General features: G+C 35.7%; 1 non-coding gene across 1 annotated transcript; it reads left to right on the forward strand.

The window, feature by feature from the left end:
• The first annotated feature begins 2,352 nt into the window (after positions 1-2,352).
• On the forward strand, positions 2,353-2,426 carry TRNAR-UCG (transfer RNA arginine (anticodon UCG)). The gene has a single exon. It is a non-coding gene; the product is annotated as a tRNA-Arg (tRNA).
• The last annotated feature ends 15,080 nt before the right edge of the window (positions 2,427-17,506 follow it).

Raw genomic sequence — 17,506 nt, forward strand, 5'->3', positions numbered from 1 at the left:
TAAAGAAGAAAAAATATGTCGTTAACTAGTGTTGTAAAAAAAACGGTTTTTTTTCTGTGAAGTTTTTTTTTGCAATAAAAAACATCGTTCTTTTTCATGTTTTTTTCAAATATCTGTTTTTTTTTTCTGGCAGCTATTATTTATTGATTTATGTTGAAGATTATTGAAATAATCAATAGAACTTGAGTCGAAGCCCTCGTAACTTACAAATCGTTTGTTTCCTTGTATCTATACGAGCAAAATTGTGTGATTATTCCTTTCGGACCCAGATCATTTTGGTGTTTTCCTACTTTGTCAGTTAGTGACTTATTTCTCAAAAACCATATACCCTATTGATATGGTTAAGACCTTGTTTTTTAGAAAAGGAATGTGGCTATTTTTTGGTGTACGTTACATTGCAGTGTTGCGAGCGGGTGGGAAATTACTGAGGGAAATGTAGGGGTGAAAATTTACAAAAAATCCCTAACCGAATTTCAAGATTTTTTGTATCTAGCACCACTGTTGACATATGGGTCTAAGTCACCTAAAAAAATCTTTGGTGCGTTGACAAGGTACAGTGAAAACCTGCAGTCGCTGGCTTCCATTCAAAGAGAGAAAGAAAAAATGATCTCTTTCCATATACATAAAATTTTGACACTTTTTACGACTCAGAAGCAAAAATCAACAGATATGCCGGGGCTACAGCTTCTCTAATTATCCTATTGAAACTTTTTATGGTGTGTACTGTAGGCTAAAGAGAAGGCTTTCAGGTAGTGGTACATTTGTTCCAACATAGCGAGCAAGAGGGAAATAATAGAGGGAAATGGAAATTTGCAGAATTTTTCACTTAAAATCGGGAATTAATTGTTTTGGCTGGAAACACTGCCATAAAACAGACGTACACTATCTGAAAGTAAACCTCGGCACCCTAACAATATATCCTACAAGTATCATAGCATTATCTAACAAAGTAAGCATGAAATTAAAAAAAAAAAATCTCATTCTAACTCAGAAATGCACAATTTTCTTACCATTTACAGAACATGGTTTATTATAAGCCTCAACTGTACTTCCCCTAATTATTCTACCGAAACATTTTATGGTGCGCTGTGTAGGCTAAGGATGAGGCTTTCGGACAGTGGTACGTTTGTTTGAATGTAGCTAACAAGAGGGAAATAATAGAGACAAAACGGGAATTTTTCCAAAATTTCCCCCTAAAATCGGAAATTAAAATTTTCTGTAGCTGGCAACAGTGCTAGCAGACATACACAAACTATCTTAAAAGAAGCATTGGTATCCCTATAATATACCCTACAAGTATTGTGACGATATCTAATAAAGTAAGTAGGTCATTAAGAAATATTTCAGTCTACCTAAAAAAATTACAGTTATCTTTCCACTTAGAGAACAAGGTCTACTGTAAACCTCAACTGTACTTCCCCTAACTATTCTATTGAAACTTTCTATAGTGCGTTGTGAAGGGCAAAGACAAGACTTTCAGGTATTGGTACTTTTTTCCTATGTAGCCAACAAGAGGGATATAATAGACAAAACACGTATTGTAATCTTCCCCTAACATCTTGAATTAAAATTTTCCGTAGCTGGCAACACTGCTACCAGACAGACTCAAACTATCTTGAAATAAACACTGGTACATTACTAATATATCCTACAAGTATAATGGCGATATTTAAGAAACAATGCTTTTAATTACCAAAAATATATTTCGATAAACAGAAAAGTAGGGGAAAATCAAGAGTTAGAACCTAAATCCGAATTTTTCGTGCGTCCCCTAATTACCCCACTGTAACGATATGTACCCGAGTTTGTTCAGTAACGACAAATGTTCGACTGGCGTAAGTTGACTTGCATTCGGACGTATAGGTACGGTTTGTAACAAAAATTTCGAATTTTTTGCCCAAATTTAAGGAGATTTTAATTTTCGTAGTTGGCAACACTGCGCGCAAGCCCGTCCAATTGATGTCAACAATTAGGTATCCATCCGACGTATCTACCTCAAGTCTTAAGGAGGTCTCTCTACAACGAATGAAGCTACAGGGGCAAAGTAATAAAGAAAATTCGAAAATTCTCGAATTTTTGACTGGGGTGAAATTTGAGAAGGAAATTCGACTCACAGAAGAAAAAGAAACTAAAATGATAAACTATGGACCAACCATATTTGGCAAAAAGATATATACCGATATCTTAATTAGTGACCATACAGGAGCGGATTAAAAAAGTGATACACCCGTGTGTGCCACTTTGGCCACCTGGGTCCGAAAGGGTTACGAGTGTACATTTAATTACATTTTTTGACTACTAACTTGTGTTGTTGTAGTAATTATAGTCTTGCCTAATAATAATTTCGTTGTGGCCCCGCGTAGCGTAGTCGCTAACGCTCTCGCCTTCGGTGCGAGCGGTCCCGGGTTCGATTCCCGGTGGGGGCACTCGGTCGAAAAAGTGTAACAGCTTTTTCAGGCCAGCCACCCTGAATGAGGTTTTCCTGGGTTTTCCTCATTCACACCAGGCAAATGCCGGGGTGGTACCTAACTTATAGGTCCCAGGCCGCTTCCTTCCTTCCCCCATCCTTTCTTCCTTCCCTTTCCCCGGATTGTGTGCTCGCCGAGGGACGTCATCCCTCAAATCGTGAAGGGCTAAATGGCCTTAGATGCCGAAAGCCCAGAAATCCAAATCCTAAATCCTAAATAATTTCGTTGTTGTAAACAATCACAATCTCTCCTTTTTACATCTTAGTTCCAATACTGATGTTGGGAAATGTAGGGTGTTTCAAAATGAATATCGGGGAATTAAGTCTTCGTAGTACTAATTACATTTTACGCACAATTATAAACAATACATCATATAAAAGAACACCTCAAACAGTTTTTGCTTCAAGTGTTCGATGGGAGCTTCATTCATCACATAGCACACATTGAGTCAATAGGTAAGAAAGGCCCATAAACTTTCCGCCATATGGCACAAAACATTCAATTCACACAGACGGTTGCACTGTAACTACAGATTCAGTCTTTGCAAAATTAAAACACACAAAGCTTTCTGGTCTCTTGTCTTCATCTTTGCTACTTGCTCTTTCTAACGGTAGACAGAGGAAAACAATGCATAGCATGCGTGTGTACAAAACTGTTTGAGTCGCTCTTTCATTTGATAACACTTATAATTGTAAGTTAATTGATTGATGGATTGATTTTGAGTTTTACGTCCCGTTCAGCAGCGAGGCTATATGAGACGTGGACCTACTGATTAACGTGGAATCCGAACCACATGAGCTCCCGCAGGGAATCGAACCCGGGTCTTTAAGTTAATTGTAATAGATACTACAGTTTCAAAACCCTAATATTCATTTTGAAACACCCTGCATTATTTCAAATCATGTCATCCTATATTCATGTCTTGTATGTACACTCATGTCCAAAATTATTGTCGCATGTCTATAAATATGTTGTTGTAGGAATATAATTTGATAACGAATCCGCCTGGTATTTCTTAGAATGTTAGTATGTGTATAATTGGCAAAGACATGTATGTGGCAAATTTCATGTCAAAAGAGCAGTAAATAAGAACAATAAAACGAAAATAAAACTTTCTGGTCCATTTAGCAACATTTTCTTTTACTCTTTCTCATTTTCGTATTTATAATTCTTTTCCTTTGAAATTTACCACAAATATACATTTTCCGATTATACACACAGCATCAGTATTAAAATTACCCTAAAAAATCATTATCAAATTATATTCTTACAAGAAGACAGTTATAGATATGCGACAATCATTTTGGACATGAATGTACATATCATCGGGCCGTCCCAAGGCAATTTTTCGCCCGCGCAATGACGTAATTTGCCGCCTCCCTCTTTCTCCAGAAAGAACAAATCTTAAAAGTCACGATTTTAACCCTAGAATGGCAAGCATGTTAAGAGAAGCACTATTGGCAAGCATTAGTAAATATTACGACTATATTATAAAGTCAAATTTGGGTAAGGCTTTGAAAGAAAACTAAATATTTTATACATATTCTGAAAGTTTATTTAGTACTCAATAAGATATCGTTGCTATATGACCTAAGTAAAAGAATACATTATGTATATATTTCAATATAAAAAAGTATTACATAATGATAAAGAAAAATTTAAATGAAAGTATGTACAAACTAAATATATGTTTAACTTGACAAATTTTGCGTAATTTGCTCAAAATTACTAAATAGAGTAATAATACTAAGCCTTAGACATAAGTTTTTGATATAACTTGGAAACAGAGTACGGAAAGTCTACATTTGAAATTTAACTTTCTTCCGTGCATGCGACACACACCATACATCGTTGCTCGGCGCAAAACGGCTGTCGGCATTGATCATGATATTTTGCAGTCATGCGTCTTTGTGATAAGGACAAATCTTGCATATTGTCCTTTTGTTTTCTTGCCTGGGAATAGCAGGGACCTCTTCTGGAAGGCGCAGAACGTTGGTTATCATTGTCCCAATCTGAAGGTGCTGATCTGAAGATGAAGGCTGTAACTGCTGTGGCAAAATTGAAGAGCTTGGCTGTTGAATTGTAGATGAACGTTGTAACTGCACGGACGAAACTGAAGTGCTTTGCTGCTGAAAACATGATGACGAGAATGGCTCTTGTGATGACTTTGAATTTACTGGCTGCTGGTCATCCATAACATGTAGTAAATCAGAAATAGATTTTTTCAACAGCACACATGTTTGATCATGCACTTTTGCTGGTCTTTTTCTTTTTTCCTTTTTGGCCAAGTGTCTTCAAACTCATCGTCAGATATCAGTTCATCTGACGACGGTTCGTAATCATGTGACCCAGAATAAGATAAAATGTTATCATGTAATTCACTGACACTTTCCTCGGATTTATCACTAGATGTTATTGGAGACTCATAGTCTAACAATTTGGCTCTTTCAGATTAACTTAACGCCATATCCTGCCTAAAAATATGGGATATTTAAAACGTTTTCACCGCACAACCACCAAAACAAAATTAAAAAGTTAGTTAAAAAAAAAGTAACACTACTGGCAAGCATTCGTAATTTTCACGACTACGCTCTCAGATCAGGGATAAGGAACGGACTCCAGCGGAAGCCGCCACCACACTGACCTTGAGACAGCACGGGGCGGGAATAGCCGGACTGTCAGAGCTCCCAAAGCAACAATTAATAAGTACCCGCCAAAACTTTAACGCGCTTCGTAAAATTTACGAATGCTTGCCATTCTAGGGTTAAGTATGCTACTCCAGCATGAACAACGAAAGGGAGGAAAACTACACTCGCACTCAGAAAGGCTTAAATATTTACTACAAATACAATATTGTTGTGTCTGTTTTTTCTTTAAATATTAATCTATTATGTTAGTGAAAGATAAAGGAAATACATCTGAAAGATGGTAATCCTTTTTATAGAATTAAATATCGAGTTTCAATCTCAACCTATCAGTTTGCAATTATAGTGCAACTAGCTCTTTTACCTTTATTTCTTGATTTTCCTTCTACATCTGTTATTTTTTTTAAAGTGTTTCCACCTTCAATGATAACGATCTTATTCGCGACAAAGACAAGAGAAGCTTTCATATCAGAACTCTGATAACTAACCAAAGGGGACAGGCATCCGAGAATTGAGTTCCTGTATTTGACAACAATCAAGAAATTTATTCTGGGATTTATTTTACCATTTGCTTTAGCACTGATCATGTGACTTAAACTAATGCGACCTAAACATAATTTATGAATGTAGTATTCAAATAGAAGATCAGCTTAGGAAATTTAGCTACCATGATCATGAAATCTGTCTCCTACAAGAAATATTTATTTTAAATAAGATACTCATAACAGATAATGCAGCACCGTGCAAATGCACGTGTTGCACATATGGTAAAGCCAGCAATGCATATCATATATCTAGTCGACAAATTATTTATATATGATATTCAGAAAAATACTAGTAGGCAAATTAGTATTAGTTTTTACGTTAAGACAAGTTATTTGCATTTTATACTGTTCGTGATATTATTTTTGTACTTATTAAAGGCCTACTTTCACGAAAAAAACAAATGTTCATTTATACCTTTATTTCTTGGTTGATATTGGTGAAACAGTACAGAAACCCGGATTATTAGTAGGTACGCTACTCATATAAATTGTAAAATATTTGTACCGTATCAGTATATAGTGTTTAATTTATGTTGCATTTTATGGTAATTACACCTACATAAAAATACTTCAGACTTAAATGACGTAAGATAAATTACAAATGACTATTTGAAAAAAAAACGAAATTTAGAAAAAAACGAGAGGCAATGTTTTTTTTCTAAAAAAAATGTACATTTCTGAAAAAATACGAACGGTTTTTTTTTCTATTTACAACACTATCGATAACTCAAAAGTTAAAATAAAGTTAAATAGCCTCTAAAATTACCCTCAAATACTACATTCTTCATGTTAGCTTTAATTCGTAAAACATGTGCTCCATCCATCTTGATGGTGAATTTCAGAGCGAAATATCACATTCAGGTCATGGAATTCTTATCTAACTATAGAATATACTATAAGAAAGCTATTTAGATAGAAAAATCATGAAGTTGAAAAAAGCCAAAATTTCCAAAATTCTCGTTTTTTTCCCAAAAAAGCCGGCTTTTTATGTGAAAAAACCATCGATTCAAAAAAGCCGGCTTTTTTGCATCTCTTCTGAAAACTCTGTTGAAGCATATCTTATATCTTAGAGCATATCTTAGAATTACACCCTGTAGGAAATGCCCTGTATACCTATTGAAAATTGACGAAATAAACACTTCTGGATTGTGTATGCGTGGCTTCTTTTACACTGATAAGGACCACCATCTAAAGTTTCTGGAATTTGAAATAGAGCCTCTTGAAATTTGACTTTTTCGCGATTTTGGACAGCCCTAGCTCTGAAACTATGCACTTTTCGCTATAGCTCAATGTGAACTTTTTCTCTTATTTTGATATGAGGAATCACCTCTTTATTTTATTTATTTATTTATTTAGAAAACAACACAACAGGCTTAATGCCTAATTATAGTGTCGTATAATACATAGGTAGACACATATACATTTATCCGTACAATTAATCAATTCACTTCGAGTATCAAGTACTCGGTAATAATCCTGTTTCTAAATACATATTCTGACATACTGAATATATCTAAAACATCAGTTTTATGACTTAATTCATTGTAGGAGTCACACATTCTCCACAGCAGAGATTTACTGAGAATATTTGTTCGTGCCCTTTCACAGGAAAATATACCAGTATTCCCTGGTCTTGTTCTGCCTGTTGGCACGCTCAGATATACTTTCGTGAGTAGCTCTGAACAGTCAATTTTATTATTTAATATTTTATATAAAAATAGTTTGTGGGTATAGTTCATTGTTGTAAAGCTAAGTATTTCATTTCATTCCTATTTCACTTCTAGAATGCTTCTGAATGGATATTAATGACTTATAAAAGTGTATAAGTACAATAAATATAAATATTTGTAATGTTGCAGTATCGTAATAGTGCATGTTAGACCGATTCTCGAAAACGGAAAGCAAGACAGGATATCGTTCACGTCAGAACAATTCAAATCGTTTTTCATGGTGTTAAAATTAAATCCAGCAGCTATTCAAAAATAGATATACAGGGTGTTAACGAACTATACGGACAAATTGTAAGAGGTGATTCCTCACATCAAAATAAGAGAAAAGTTCATATGGACCTGTGAGGGAAAGTACATAGTTTCAGAGCTAGGGCTGTCCAAAATCACGAAAAAGCCAAATTTCAACAGGCCCTATTTCGAATTCCAGAAACTGTAGATGGTGGTCCTTATCAGCATAAAGGAAGCCACGCATACACAATCCAAAAGTGCATATTTCGTCAATTTTCAATAGGTGTACAGGGTATTCCTTACAGTGTATAATTCTCAGATATGCTCTCAATATAGTCGTCAGATATACCCTGACTTTAAGGAGGGTCAAAGTAGGCAAGAGGTAAGCCTTGACAACAATGGACATCCAATGTTTAGGAAGGAAGTCGGAAATATTAGGAACCGACAGCCCCAAGTTTTTTTTCTTTGTGTGTGTGTGTGTGTGTGTGTTCGGAATAACGTTGATGAGATGTATTTCATCACGGTATATTTCAGGTTTTCTTCATTTGTAAGCGTGAAAGAAAACATTGCAGCATGCATTTTCCCGAGCATGAGATACCATGCTGCTAACGATCCTTAACACTTCCGACATCGCACTAAGGAGTCCCGTGTTCACTGCTATCAAGGCTTATCGTTTGCCTACTTTGGACCAATCATAAAGTCAGAGCATACCTCAAAATTCGGTTGATGGCATGTCTGGGAATTTCACCTTGCATGGAATACTTTGTACACCCATTGAACATTAATGAAATATGCATTTTTGGATTGCGTATACGTGACTTCTTTTACGCTGATAAGAATCACCATCCACTGATTCTCGAATTCGAAATAGGGTCTCTTGAAATTTGGCTTTTTCGCGATTTTGGATAGCCCTAGCTCTGAAACTGTGCACTTTTCCCCACAGGTCCATATAAACTTTTTATCTTATTTTGATGTAAGTAATCAGCCCTTACAGTTTGTCTGACTAGTTCATTAACACCCTGTATATGTATTTCCAAGTAAACAAGGAAACAGAGGAGAATTATATGAGATTAGCTAAGTGCTCTATATTGTATTATAATATTACATATACAAAGTCAAGAGTTATACATTATCCACAAATCCCGCTAATACTCTCAATAAGCTGTTTCCTCGATGTTGCTTTTTAAACTCAAACAAATGTGTACTGCCAATGATAAAATCGTGTAATTTTTATCATAGAAATGCTTGCTTCTTTTTGTTCTTCCAAACATTGGAATTAAACCCTATCGCAAAGCTGCATTAATTAACATTGTTATATTCTAACATATCGCTTTTCCTGGTATATCTATATTTAACTATGTTCTGTATACATCAACATTCCACACAAAACCTTCATTCGGGGCCACTGTGGTTCAGTGGTAGAGCGTTCACTTCTGGTGCATGAGGTCCCTGGTACGATACCAGCTCCCGCAAAGTGGACTTTGTAATGGACAAACACTATGTGCGTGGCTCATCTCGTAATTTTCCCGTTTCCCCCTCAATTCTGTAATTCTACCTTTGTTATCCAACTCATGATCAACGTCTCCCTTATCCTCAGTGCATAAAATGGAATTTTAACCCACTCCTACCAATAAATAAATAATTAAATAAACCTAGATTTAAATTATCAATAAAACATATTTTTCTTCCTAAATGTTTCTATTGACATTCCTATACATTGTTTTTCATGTTCACAATTCAGTTTTCCACTAATAATAAGTAATCCCTGCCTAATAACAGTCTCCTTACATATTTCTCCTCTCAACCTTCTTCAGTTTATACATTTCCTATAGTTTTTCCACATTACTTTTGTCTTTCAAAGACTCTTTCGTTCTATAACATTTTATAGATTTTTCTTAACGTTGTTGAATACCTGACCCACCTACTGATTTATGTGGGGACTTATTTTTTTTTTCTTTCTTTGATATGAACTGATAATTTAATGACTTCACTTTACTGATTTCTCCTTCAAACTTATGTACCTTAATGACCCTTACTTCGTCAAAATTAAATTTGTTACATATAATTATAATATTAAATAACCAAATGTAAGTAATATTAAATTGATGTACGTAATATGCAAATTTATTTTGCAAAGTCAAGGGAAATTAACTATATCTAAAAAAAGCAGATCAGTCAGATGGCATCAATAAAATTCCAGTTTATCTCTAACAAAACAAAAAAATATATATTTCCCCATTGAATAAATGGGCTAAAAACAAAATGTACGGACCACTGCACTAAGCCTTCTTGTTCCAATTCCTTAAACTAAATCGTGTTGCAGTTGTTAATGAAACATTTTCTTGTAAAATGCAAACAAAGTAATAAGGTGTCTTAGGAAAAAATTACCTAAAAAAAACTCATTCTCAAATGTAAACTATCCCTTGTAGATGTTTTTGTAAGAAATTATATGCTATATGGTAGAGTTACTAATGAAATATTTGTTTATAAAGTAGCTTCAACATCTCACGAGTCAAGTTTTACAAAAAAAAAAAAAAAACTCACCCTTCCCTTGTTCATATCCATATTGGAGGTGATTTATGCAACTTTATATTAATATTAATTAAATATTTATTTATGGTATATGAACAAAATCGTCCGAGTCGTTCTTTAAGAGGTAGTCCGAAAAGAAACTCACCTCCAAGAGTAAACTACCACATTTGATTTTTTTCGTAAGGAGTAATTTATGTAACATTATAGAGTTATTAACGAAATAGGAACCAAAATCAACTGAGTGGTTTTTATGAAAATCGACCCAAAAATCCTCAACCCCATGAAGAAAGTATTCCTCGCAGAGTTTTCAAGACAAATGAGTTATCCCAAACTGTCAAGTTATTGATAAAATATTTATTTATGTATTACGAACAAATTTGCCTGAGTATTTTTTGAGACAATCGTTCGAAAAACTATCCCTCGTACACTTTTTTCAGAGCAAATGAGTCATACCATATTGTCAGGTTATAAATGAAATATTCGTTTATGAAGTATGAACAAAATTACCTGTCGTTTTCAAAAATACAAAAAAAAAAAAAAAAAAAAAAATCACCCACGAGAATAAACGATTCATCGTACATTTCTTCAAGACAAATCAGTAATGCAATTTTGTTGTTAATAATGAAACATTTACGCAATGAAAAAATGCTTAAGTCATTTTTTTACACAGTCACCTTTAAAATATCTCACCTCCAAAGAATAAACTCCTCATATATCTTTTCAGGACAAGTGAGTCCTTGTAAAGTACCCTTCAGTAAACTATCCTTAATTTTGGAGCTAGGAAGAAAATTCGAATTCCCCCTGGAGAACCAAATTAAAATCTTAAGTTTAAAATTGGGTTGAGATATATTGAACGGTATGACCTCTAGACGAGTTTGCGCCAGGACGAACAACTCGCGTTTGATTCCTGGCCGGAGCTCATGTGGTTCGGATTCCACGTTAGTCAGTAGGTCCCGTCTCATATAGCTTCGATGTTGAGAGGGACGTTAAACTCATAATCAACTGAATTCAACCAGGACGAACAGACTGACAGATGTCGAAAAATTACTTTTTCGGTATCTATGGGTCATAAAACGTGTAAACTCTTTAAAATCTTCCATGCGATTGTTTTCACGATTACTATACTTTCTTCTCTCATTTCACCGCTCGAAAGTGAAAATGGCGAGAGTACTCAATAACGTTAAGTTTTCTAACTTCCTTTCAAATTTTGATTCACATTACCTACAACAGTAAAATTATTCTCAAATTGTCTTTACTACATAGGCTAGTACGACTTCAAAAAAAAAAAAAAAAAAAAAAAAAAACTTGAAATTGGAACAGAAATCCACTAGCAGCAGTGTCGGTGTCGAGAAAATCAGGATTAGGATAATATTTCTAGGCTTTCTGCATCTACGGGCATGTTAGCCCGTCATAATATAGAGGGTGTTTCAACCAACACCGACAACGTTTGGGAGGTGATTCCTCAGACGAAGATAAGACGAAAAGTATAGACCAACCTGGGTGCACAAATGATTCCTTTCGGAGCTATAGGCTGCCGAAAAGTTGAAAAAAATGAACTTTAAGGGTCCATAACTCCAAAATTATGGAACATACCGTAGTCGGGTCAAGACTTCATTTAGGAACTAGTATGTGCCCTATACAAATATTCATGTTTCAGAATCCTGCAGTACTTCCGCAAAAAATTTTATAAAGGTAATTGGCGAGTACTTCAAATTATAAGCCCGTAGAAAAATTGCTTCCATAAAAATTGTTGCGTGAGTACCTTAGGATTCTGAAACATGTATTTTTAGATAGCGCACATATCACTTCCTAAGTGAAGTCTTGATCCGACTACGTTAAATCCCATAGTTTTCGAGTTATGTACCCTTGAAGTTCTTTTTTTTATATATATTTTCGGCAGCCTGTAACTCCGAAAGGAAGCATTTGTGAACCAAGGTTGGTCTATACTTTTCGTCTTATCTTGGTGTGAGAAATCATCTCCCAAACGTTGTTGGTGTTGTTTTGAAATACCCTGTATAAGGAATGACGTCCTCGGTCATCACACTGCTCGGGGAAAAAAGGAAAAAATGAAATGAAATCTTTGAGTTTTACGTCCCACGGTTATGCCGGTTAGGCTAAAGGAGACGGTGATTATGAGAGATGAGTGAAATGGTGGAATGAAGAAAGTGGGAGGAAACGGGAGAACCCCGAGAAAACCCACGAGCACGGTGTTTGTCCACCACAAAGTTCACTTGGCGGGGGCTGGGATCGAACCCGGGACCCCAAGCACCAGAGGTGAACGCTCTACCATGGAGCCACCGCGCCCCCCGGGGAAAAAAGGAATGGGGAAGGAAGGAAGTGACCTGGGAGTGAGAAATGACCTGATCACTATACCATCCCGGCATTTACCCTGGTAAGAATGAGAAGAACTCAGGAGAAACTCACAAAGAATGTCTGTCCTGAAAAAAGCTGTTACACCTTTCAGACCAACTATCCACAAAATCAATATCAGTGTAGAAAAACTCCAGTTCAAATCCAGGGTCGGGAATCAATTTAATGTAGATATACATAAAATATTTAGCAAACTTTGGGAGAGGGTGTATTTTAGGAAAAGGGAAATTGTAGTGAACAAGTTTCCTCTATATAACATTTTGCGTCATGTACAAATACTCCCAAAGAATCAATAAATATTTTTTTCTTATTCAGAGACACCAATTTCCAGATTATAATTGCATTACATTTATGGTCTAAACATAAATACACTCAATACGTCGTAAATTCCGCAGTTCAAAATGCTACATAAGTTAGTCAATATGGTAAATATTATAAATCTACATTAATTAATCAATTTTTGAGAAATTTCCATCAAGTGTTAAATTCCGTATATTTTAATCCAAATTATATATTTTTTTCTAATTAATTCAATAGTAAATAGGATTGATTACCCCTATAAGCCAATTAATGTTCAGTTAATAACATTTGATCCATATACGCACGAGCGTGTAAGCATAATTTAAAAATTAACGAGTTTTAATTATTCATCTAACATAATAAACGTAAAGCACGGAGTTCTGTGAGCCATGAATTATGAATGATCAGCTCAAAAGGTATGTGATTATAACAAAATACAGATCCACATAATCCCAATATATTTTATTTGTTGTCCTAATTAAAATGAAATATAGAGAGAAAATAACTTCCGTGTCAGCATTCCTGACAAATAACACAGGTCTGCAGAAATAAAACATTGCTAAGCTGTTTCCGTTTAGTTAACTGATTCGTATGTGTTGGGGTGCGTGAATCCAGGAATGACAACCGCTTTGACCTGGAACGTCTGGGTTTCGAACAAACGGGTAGTCATTGTTGAACAAAAATATGAACAGAAATATGTGATTTACAGAAACATCATTAACAGCGTAACACAAATTAATCTACAGAAACACGCACACACACGAAGGCAAAAGAGTAATACCACCCTCAATCGGATTGCTTGTGAAATCGTATTTCTTTAAAGGTCAAACTTCATTTGGAGCATGTCCTTTTGTAGGTGGCTGCCGGAAGATCCTTAAACAACATCCAGCAGTAGTCTGCCATCATCGTAACACTCCAGTTCCCCTGATGCCGTTGTTCCATTTCTTTCAGATCTTGATGGAAATGCTCCCACTGCTCTTCACTCACTACTCCTACATTGTCAGGAAAGTAGTCAAGGTGGAAGTTGAGAAAATGGACTTTTAAGCTCATGGAGCAACCAAGCTTTCGGAACGCATGCAACATTTTTTTCCACCATATCCTCGTACTCTGGGTCCTTTCGGTTTCCCAAAAACTTTTTGATGACCAAAGTAAAGGCAACCCAAGCCTCTTTTTGAGTTGCAGTCATTGAACTGATGAAGTCTTTGTCGGATATGAGTTTTCTAATATCAGGGCCAACAACACCCCGCGTATTCGCGTACTCGTAGTATTTGAGCAACAAAAAGTGTAGCGAGAACTACTTACCAACGGTTTAGAAATCTGAGATGTAATCTTACTAAATTCGTTTTATGAACAGATATATTGTTTTTGGGTTTTCTTTGTAATCTCGCACTCTCACTCATGACACATTGCGATATGTGTCAGTGATCCCCATCGGACCAATATACATGTATTTTCGTGTTTCGGGGAGCACAAATACATTTAATCTTCCATGTTCATTTTTATTTTCGTGTGATGCATTTGCAATTTAGCGATTTCCAACTACCTGTTTGACCACGTTACATTTCGATTGTGGAAAAACTTGACGTTCCAGGAAAAAACGGCGAGTCATTTTCGACTTCGGTGCACCCAGAAGCGTAAAAATCAGCTAAACTTATGCAAACAGCTTTTTTGTTGCAGACCTCTGTAATTATACATTTCATAGGTAACTCCCCCTCCCGAAAAAAGTTTCTACTATTTAAACAGATAATATTTCGAAAGCAATATGAAACTATTCAGCTTTTACGCACAATGGTATTCGTAATTAATTTTTCATTTTCATGGTGTAGTTTAATTTTTCAATATAATTTCCTTTCCTTTAAAAGGAGATTAATATATTTTAAACAACAGTAAAAGTAACACTAACAATTGAAACTAATCAGAAGAAAGTACACGTGATATTAGGTAGGCAAAACAAGAACCAAACTCTTCAACTCAAAGAATTTCAATTTTTATAGAGATTGAGTCTATCTAGTCCACCTAACGATGCTCAGAACTCTTTTAATACTCACACCTCGCGGGCAATAAAGAAGTAGTAAAGGCTAACAAGTAAGTATTATTCGGGAATAGAAAAATGAAATCTTCCGATTTTATGTCCCACGTTATGCGTGTAGTCTTAAAAAGACAGTGATTAGGATAATGGATAAAAATAGTGGAAAGAAAAATGGGTGGAAATGGAGCAACCCCGAGAAAACTTGTTTGTCCACTACAAAGCGCACTTGCGGGAGATTGAGTCGAACCAGGATGGGCCCCACACAATACAGTTAAACGTTCTACCAGTTTTTTCTTTTTACTTTCTGAGTCTTAGTACCCGGCTATTTGAGGCGATCGCATAGCGTATTTTTTGCTCATGCGTACTCTTGGAATACGCTGACCATGTATTTAAATGTAGATGGCTAATCATAAACGCGAAAGCAATAAAATTACTGAGAAAACGTCAGCTCGAGCGTATTTGGTGCGGGTCGGAACAATAGACCGCCTGCCGTTTAAAAGATTTCAAAAGGAAGGGAAAAAAGGAAAGACGTGTTGCCAGGCAAAGGGATTGTAGCAAGAAACAGCTGCTTGGAAGATGGTTTGTGCAGAGTATTGGAACTTTGCTATTACACACTTGGACCTGGCAAAAAGACCTGGAAACCCTGACTGGCTCACAGTATGATTTACACATCTGGTGAAAGTAAAATTACTGAATAGCCACTTTGGCCGCGTTCGCTACAGGGGGTAACGCTTTCTCAAATAACCTAAGACTTATTTTCTCTTCTTCAATTGTTCAAGACTACCGAACTCGACAAAAATACGAATTTCAAGGACAGTTAACATTCCAAAAGGCTCCCCCATCGGGAGACGAAACCCATGACAAGCTAAAGGTGCACGTGTTAACGACCAGATCAGCTGGAGGAAATCTTTAATGATTCTTATTTTCTCTTTCTACGCTGTTCAGAACTATTACTGTAGATTCTACAGAGGAACAAACACATAAACATTGAGGACAGTTATAATTCCACAAATGCTAGTACAGAGCAGGGGTGGATCTACAAGGTGAAAAATGGGGTGCAGCCAGAACCCAGACTGTGAGAGGTATATCATGAGTTTATCATTATAAAACCTCCAAAAATATATAAGTAATAGCTTAAATTGTTTTTGTCACTCCAAAAGCTTGGGGGCCTAGTCCGAAGGCCCCGGGCTAAGCCTGCCTCTGGTACAAAGAGGCTCGAACCCCCAATGAATTTCACCACACAGTCGTTAACCTAAACGCCTCAGACCACTTGGCTACACCCATAGGCTCCATCGAGCCATCATGGCCTCTATTTTGAAAATTAAGTAGTTTATATACATAACAAGTTTAACAATTTTCATTGTAGAGGCTTTGCTTTAGTAGACGTAAATCCGATGAAACCTACTCGCTGAGGAAAACAATACGTTTATTGTAAAAGTTAATAACGTGTAACAGTTTCGCCAACTATCCACTTGGCTTCATCAGACACTATCATCAGACTAAGATTGTGTCTGATGAAGCCAAGTGGATAATTGGCGAAACTGTTACACGTTATTAACTTTTACAATAAACGTATTCTTTTGCTCATCGAATAATTTTAATAGGATAGTGTAAGCTTCCCAATTTGCGGGAGAAAGACGTTATTTATTAATATAAAACCAAATATTTATTTAAATTGTTTTCCCATACTTTATGGCACATAATTGGGGAGCCAAAAGGTTTCGCACCACAATATTGTTCACGTTTGTACAATGTTTAAAGATTTATAACCGTACAAACTGTGATACAGATGGGATTAGTTCAATTTCTCTTGGAAGGGGGGGACAGGGAACTAAGTAGAAACTCGCTAAATTTTTGTTCTATAATTTGGAAACCAAAAGCTATACGCTTGTGTAGAAGATCAATATCTTACCATCATGCTAAGTCGATGGAAATTGTACGACATATAGTGTTCTCGATTTTTCAGAGAAAATTCAATAAATGATGAAAGTACATTCGGTTTTCCATAATATTGTTATAAAAGCATTTATGTTTGTTTAATACTCGTAACTACTGTTGCACCAGGTTCCGTGAGATTGAATGTGGCCGGGTCACTGGGTCAGACCGGGTCTGAGAAGCGAGACCCAGGTCCGGATGATTCGGACAAAAGTCATAACCCAAGTGATAAGATGACTTGGGATCCTGCCATCATTAATGTAGATAATAAATTTTAGCAACACTTTTCTTCCGGAGTTGTTGCAAAATAGATGATAAAATTTCTCCTTTTAATATGTACTTATTACAGACTTTCACTACGTATGCACTATTAGCTCCTAACTTATGAGGGAAACACATAATAATTAATAGTGGATTTTATATATGTTTATCTATAGAGAGTGAAAATATAAGAGAGAGAGCTTGTAACTACCTATCGAATTATGGTGCAGAGAGATTTTTTTATTAATATATTTTCAAAAATCATGTTACTCCAGATATGAGAGTTTTGTAGTTGACAGACTTGTCAACACGGCCATCAATAGAGAGGTGTGGAGATATGAAACTCCTTAGCCCAACAAATGAGCACCTTTTCTATGAATTTAGAACCAGTTCGGCAGATCTTTATTTTCTAAAATATACTGTTTAAGTTATTAAATGTAAATCCTCTTATTCTTTACGAAGA

This window comes from Thermobia domestica, chromosome 10 (assembly GCF_964235325.1).
Source record: "Thermobia domestica chromosome 10, izTheDome1.hap1.1, whole genome shotgun sequence".
NCBI lineage: Eukaryota > Metazoa > Arthropoda > Insecta > Zygentoma > Lepismatidae > Thermobia > Thermobia domestica.